The following is a 7,034-nucleotide window of genomic DNA, read 5'->3' as shown; positions in this document are numbered from 1 at the left end:
GAGAAACTATTTTGTAGATAATAATATGTAAAACGATAACCATTGATAATTTCCTACCATTTTGTCTGTAATTTGCTAAGTCCCCCCTATTATTATGTTATCCTTCTTTTATTCTTTAAAATAAAAAAAAAATTAAAAAAAAAGAGGGAAACATTATCATATTATTTTTTTCTCTAGAACTAGCTCAGATTATGTGTTGGGTGAATGCGCATTGATTTGCTGCAAATCAGACTTTTTACTGTATTGTCATCCTATTGCTTTTCTATGGGCAGTTGCAAACTGGAACCTAGGAATATAAGCAAACAGCATAAATGAGCCTCTTTTACTCCCTTCTTCCATAAATGAAGTTTCAAAAAAATTATCAAACTGTCCTACCAAGAATATAATTCCATCACACCACAAATTATTTTATAATAATTATTTTGCTTGATAATGAAAAAAAACCTGTAAGACAGGTAAGTAAAATGAGTATTATCCCCATTTTACACACAATGAAACTGAAACTGAAACAAGTTTGCTCACCTCATTATAGATAGTAAGTCACTGAGCTAGAGCTCGGAAAATAGAACTCAAGCTTGGATTATGAAAAAGTTGAAGGAACTGTACAATGTATTTCCTTATGCGTTATTATTTGTTGCAACAGTCATGCTCTTCAGGATGACAATATTTACAATAAGGTGCCTTTACAGCTATGAAATAGTTCCAGTTCCGGGGCTGGGGTTTTAGCTCAGGGGCCAAGCGCCTGCCTGGCAGGCGCAAGGTCGTGAGTTCGGTTCCCAGTACAGGAGAAAAACCAAAAGCCAAAAACCAAAAAAAAAAAAAGAAATAGTTCCAGTTCCTTGGGGGGTATTCAATCATATGCTAAAGTTGTTTACTGCCTGATCTGCTTGACAATGAATATTATCCCTCAAATTGCTTCTACTACAATGCTGTGATATAATTAGGCTTTCCAGGAAGTCTGTGTTGGTGTCATCATAATTTTCATTACCATCATGAATAATGACAGCTTCTTCTGCTACTAGAGTAATGTAATTATTCCTCGGGAAACCTGATATGTTACCTTCCCAGGAGAAGGCCAGGTCAGAAATTTAAGAATGAAAGAGTCCCTGTGGAGAGCAAAGGCAAAATCAATTCCTCTTCGGAAAAATTAGGAAGGCCCATAGTCTCTGAAGGAATACTACAAGGATGTGGTAGAGTGTTTGTCCCATTGTTCTCAGTCCCAATTTCAAAAAACACAAACTATGATCAGAATCCTACTGCATTATTCCTAGGTAAATTCTGGCTTGATTTAGCCACAGAGAATACTTTGGGCTTTAAAACACAAAGGGAAAAAAAATCCCTAGAGGCAGGAACTGGGCTAAAGTTTAGTACACTTTGCTAAATATGCTCACTTTAGAGATGTATCAGTTGCAAATTAAAAATTAATACAATTACTTGGCAATGTGTGTTCTACACAATTTGCTTTTCAGTTTGTACCTGAAAAATCCAATTCAAAGTCTCATAGTTAGGCTTACTTAGACCAAATATGTAGACTCAGTGTTTGTGTGTGTGTGTGTGTGTGTGTGTGCACACGCGCGCACACCCACGCTCACCCAGGTGCAGTGGGGGAGGAGGAGAGAGGGAGACAGAGAGCTACTAGAGAGATTTGTTTAAACCTAGCAATTTGGAATCATCCAGAAATTGCATCTTTACTTTTATATGCTAAAGATGTCATGAGAGTATACTTATCTTCAAATGTATCAAGAGATATAGTAAATATGTACAGCTGTATTTGAAAATAATAGAGTATAGTGCAACGAAAGTAGAAAGCAATGGCAAAAGAAACCACAAGAACTTCATAAATACATGCAAATTAAATAGCAACCTCCTGAACAATCAATGAGTTACAGATAAAATTAAAGAAGAAATTAGTTTCTCCAATTAAATAATAGTGACAATACAACATACCAGAACTTATGGGACACAATGAGGCAATGCTAAGAGGGAAATAGCAGTGAATACCCCTACCAGGAAAACAGAGCAAGCGGAAATAAACCACTTAATGGTAACCTCAAACCTCTAGAAAAAAAAGAGCAGACTGAAGCCAAAACTTAATATGAAGGAGGAAAATATAAATATCAGAGTAGAAATTAATGCATTGAAGACTAAAAAAAAAAAAAAAAAAACCAAAGAATTAATGAATCGAAGAGTTGCTTCTTTGAAAGGTTAAATAAAATCCACAAACCCTTATCTAACCTTATCAAAGAAAAGGAAAGGAAAAGCTCAAATCCCTGAAATCAAGAATGCAAAGGGGGTGCTGGGGATTTAGCTCAGCGGCACAGTGCCTGCCTGGCAAGCGCAAGGTCGTGAGTTCGGTTCCCGGTACCAGAGGAAAACCAAAAAAAAACCAAAAAAAAAAGAATGCAAAGGGGGAAATCACAATGGACCCAGCAGAAATCCAGAAGATCATCTATACTTACTTCTATTTTAATAATTTCTCCTGCAAATGCAGAAGAAACGGACAGATTCTTAGATATATATCAATTATCAAAGCTGAATCAAGAAGATATAAAAATCTTAAACTTCAATCAATGAAACGGAAGATATAATAAAAAAAACTACCAACAAAGAAAGCCGTTGAATTCTACACAAAATTTAGATTCACCGCTGAATTCTACATGAAATTTACAGAAAACCTAACAGCACTACTTCTCAAACTCTTTAATGAAATGTTTCTTTTTTTTCCTTAATGAAACTGAAAGCAAAGCAATAGTTAGAAACTCATTCCTGGAAGCAAGCATTACCCTGATACAAAAACCAGAGGACCCAACTAAGAAAGAAAATTACAGGAAAATCTCCCTAATGAGGGATTCATCCTAGGGATGCAGGCGTGGTTCAATATACATAAATCAATAAGTGTAATACACCATATTAACAGAGCCAAGGACAGAAATCATATGATCATCTCAGGAGATGCAGAAAAAGCTTTTGACAAAGTCCAGCAGCCACTCATGATAAAAACCCTACAGAAAATTGGGACAGTCTTTATCTCAGTCTGATAAAAGCTATCTATGACAAACCAACTATCAACATCATACTAAATGGATCAAAACTGAAAGCTTTCTCTCTAAAATCAAGAACAAGACAAGGATATCCAGTTTCCACTCTTATTCAACATAGTCCTCGAAACTTTAGCCAGAGCAAGTAGAGAAGAGAAAGAAATAAAAGAAATAACTATTTGAAAGGAAGAAGTTAAACTACCATTATTTGCAGATGACATGATACCCTACACAGCAGACTCCAGAAAACTACACTAAAAGTGCTAGATTTAATAAGCAAATTCAGTAGCATAGCTGGATACAAAGTCAACACTCAAAAATCAATAGCCTTCCTGCACATGAATAACAAACTCACTGAGAGATATTAGGGAAAAGCACCTTTCACAGTAACATCCAAAAAATGAAATACCTAGGAATCAATCTAACAAAGGATGTGAAAGACCTCTACCTTGAAAACTACAGTACTCTGAAAAAGAGATTGAAGAGGATATCAGAAAAAGATATCCCTTGCTCTTAGGTAGGAGATATCAATCTAGCGAAAATGGCCACACTTCCAAAACTGTTATAGAGATTTAATGCAATTGCGATCAAAATTCCAATAGCATATCTCACAGAATTATAGAAAACAATCCTCAAATTCATTTGGAACCAGAAGAGACCTAGAATACCAAAGGCAATTCTGCACAACAAACGCAAGGCAGGGGATATCACAAACTCTGACCTGCCATTATGTTATAAAGCTACTGTGATAAAAACAGTGTGGTACTGGCAAGAAAACAACAGACCTAAAGATCAATGGAAGAGATGAGAAGATGCAGAAACAACTCCAGACATACTCAGAGACCTTGTCACTGACAAAGGTACCAAACACATTCACTGGAAGAAAGCCTCTTTAATAAATGGAGCTGTAAAAACTGGCTCTGCACATGCTGAAGATTAAAATTGGACCCATACCTTTCACCATGCACTAAACTAAATTCAAAATGGATCAAAGATCTAAATATTAAAACAGAAGGATTAACTCTGCTGGAAGATAGAATAGGAAAAATTGTTGAAGATACTTGTGTAGTCAAAAACTTTATGAACAAAACCCTGATCACACAGGAACTAACACAAAGAATCAACAACTGGGATATCATCTTATTAGAAATCTTTTGCAACGCAAGAGAAACCAGCAACAGTCAACTTCATACTAAATGTGTAAAAACTGAGTGTGTAAAGACAAGCCCTGATCGTGGCTTTGAAGAAACTTTAAATTTATAAAAAGAACTCTAACATGTTATTAGTACTATTGGAGAAGACTACCTAAGGTGCTACGAGGACCTTATCATCCGGGCAGTAAAAACATGCCATATTGTGATGAGGAAAAGCTTCATAAACAGCATTACTGAAAAAAGTCTTTGAGAAATGAATGGGATCAAAACAACTTTGGTAAAGCTGTAGAGGAACAAAAACATAGGGTGTTATTCAAGGATTAATGATTAGTCTATTTTAGCTAAAAATGAATAGTAACAGAATGAGAGGTGGACCGAGAGGAACTGATGAAACCAGAGTAAATGGTACGCTGCTTGATCTTTACTCATAGCACGGCCCAGGGCTGAAATGTGCTAGCCTTCTAAATTCCCCCACTCTGCTCAATACTTCCATTTCCTTCAAGAACTACCTTAAGTTTTTACATCCTTAGGATTCCTCTGATAACACTGAGCCTTTCCTGATCAATCATAGCACTAGGTAACACATACAATACAATTTAGTACTTAATGAACCATCAGTTTGTCTCAGTCTGTCTTTCTTACCTTCTCATTGCTGGGACACATTATCCAACACCCTAAGACTTCAAAGAAGAGACTTATTTTGGCTCACAATCGTTAGAAGCTTCAGTCTATACTCAGCTGGTTCCAAGGCAGGGCAGCACAGCCCAGGTGCACGGTCAGAGAGGTGCTTATGAGGGAGTGGCAGGAAGCATAGGTGGTAAGAAGCAGAGAGCAAGAAAGGAGGAGCAGGAGAGGGAGACAGGCCCTACAAGGCCTTGGCCCCAGTGACCCACCTCATATGAGGCTCCGCCCCCCAACACCACAGTTAGCTATAAAATCAACAGTGGACTAAACCAATGGTGAGTATCAGGCCTCCGTGATCCAATCACCTTCCAGAAGTCCCACTTTTGATGGCGTGAGGCTTTGGGAGAGACATCTAAATATAAACCATAACATACTAAAAGTCCACACATGCTACAAAGTGCATGAACACGCCATGTCCTTCCTGGATGGCACTGACCACATCCCATTCAAAGTTATAAACCCAAAATCCCAAGCCTGCTTCTTCTAATCCTCTCGCTATGTTCACAAAAAGTGTTCTCACTGATTGCTGCAGATCTCCTCAGAACGAAAACAGCAGTGTAGTCAAATGGCTATAAGCTCAGTGCTGAATATCACCTCCAAAAGTGGACTTCTGTATGCCAACTACCCTGGCATGCAATAATCATTATACAATGCACAGCTGTATTCAAATATAAGAGCATATCTCAGGAGTATGTATAATTATTATGCATCAATTTTTAAAAATTGAGTTTTTTAAATAAGTAACTAATAACATCCATTATTTTCTAGAATTTTCCATGGAATTTTCTTAGTAAGCCTATCAACATATGGCAGGGAAAAATTATTATCATTATTTTAACTGTTAAAACAGCCTAAAAAATTCACTAGTGTTTTGTGGATGCCAAAATCTAAGCCAAGCACTTTGTATGTTTTATTTCATTTAATCATTGCAAGAACCAATGAAATAGGTACTGTTAGTAACCTTATTTTATAGATAAATAAATTTTGGTTCTCAATATGTAAATAATTAAAAAATCCTAAAACTGGCAAAACTTCTGTGTTACTTGTGACCCCTTTTATTCCACTGCCTCTCATTCACAGGTTCACTCTATTCTGTGCTTCTTTAATATACATACAATTTTACAAACCATTAAATAAAATATGACATAAATCTGAGTTATATACACAGAGCTTTACATATACATGAAAGATTCTCTTTTGAATGGCATCATTGCTGTCCATGTGGGAATGGAAACTTCTTCAAGGTTCAATGAAAGCTAAAGTTCTGTTTAAAAATATCCAGTATTGCTGGGCATTGTGGCTGTAATACCAGCACTTGGGAGGCTGAGGCGGGAGGATTATCATGAGGTCAAGGTCAACTTGGGCTACATACGCAAGTTCAAGGCCAGCCTGCACTACATAGCAAGACCCTGTCTCAAAAACACACAAAACAACAATAAGAAAAGAAATAAATAAAATATATCCAGTATTAAAGAGGCAGCTCAGAATGGTGCCACCCTCTAGGGAAAACTTGCTCATCAATCATCTCCTGTTAGAAGTTTTCTTTGTTTTTTTTTGCACAGCACACATCATTTCAATATCCTAAAATGAACTATAAAAACATGTACTTAGTAAATACAGCATACGAAAACTTGCACTAAGAGCTATACATGTGTGAATCAGAACTATATCACCTATTAACCTCTTTCTTAGCTTTGAATACAAAAAGGTTAGCTGTTTGTGAGAGGTTTGCTATATAAACTAAAGTTGGGCTAAAACTCTGAGCATAACTGCATAGTCTAAGTGTATCTAGGGAGCCACAGGACTTGTTCAGAGTAAAAAAGTTTATTCATTTCCTGTGACTGATGTAACAAATCATCACAAATCTGTTTGCTTATAAAACGACTAGAATTCTCATGGCTCTGGAGACCAAAAGTCCAAAATCAGTTTCACGGAACCAAAATCAATGCAGAGCCTGGATGCTTTCCTTCTTGGGGCCATGAGTGAATCTTTAATTTGTTTTCCCCAACTTCAAGTGGTTGCTGGGTTTCCTTAACTTGCGACCACACCATTCCAATCTCTGTCGCTGTAGTTACGCTGTTTCCTTCTCTTCTATTTGTAGCATCCATCTGCCTCCTCTCTCTGTCTCTGCCTATCTCTATCTCAATATATATATATA

This window comes from Chinchilla lanigera, unplaced genomic scaffold, assembly GCF_000276665.1.
Source record: "Chinchilla lanigera isolate Chin_1 unplaced genomic scaffold, ChiLan1.0 scaffold00133, whole genome shotgun sequence".
Classification (NCBI taxonomy): domain Eukaryota; kingdom Metazoa; phylum Chordata; class Mammalia; order Rodentia; family Chinchillidae; genus Chinchilla; species Chinchilla lanigera.
Note: the sequence above shows the minus strand (reverse complement) of the source record.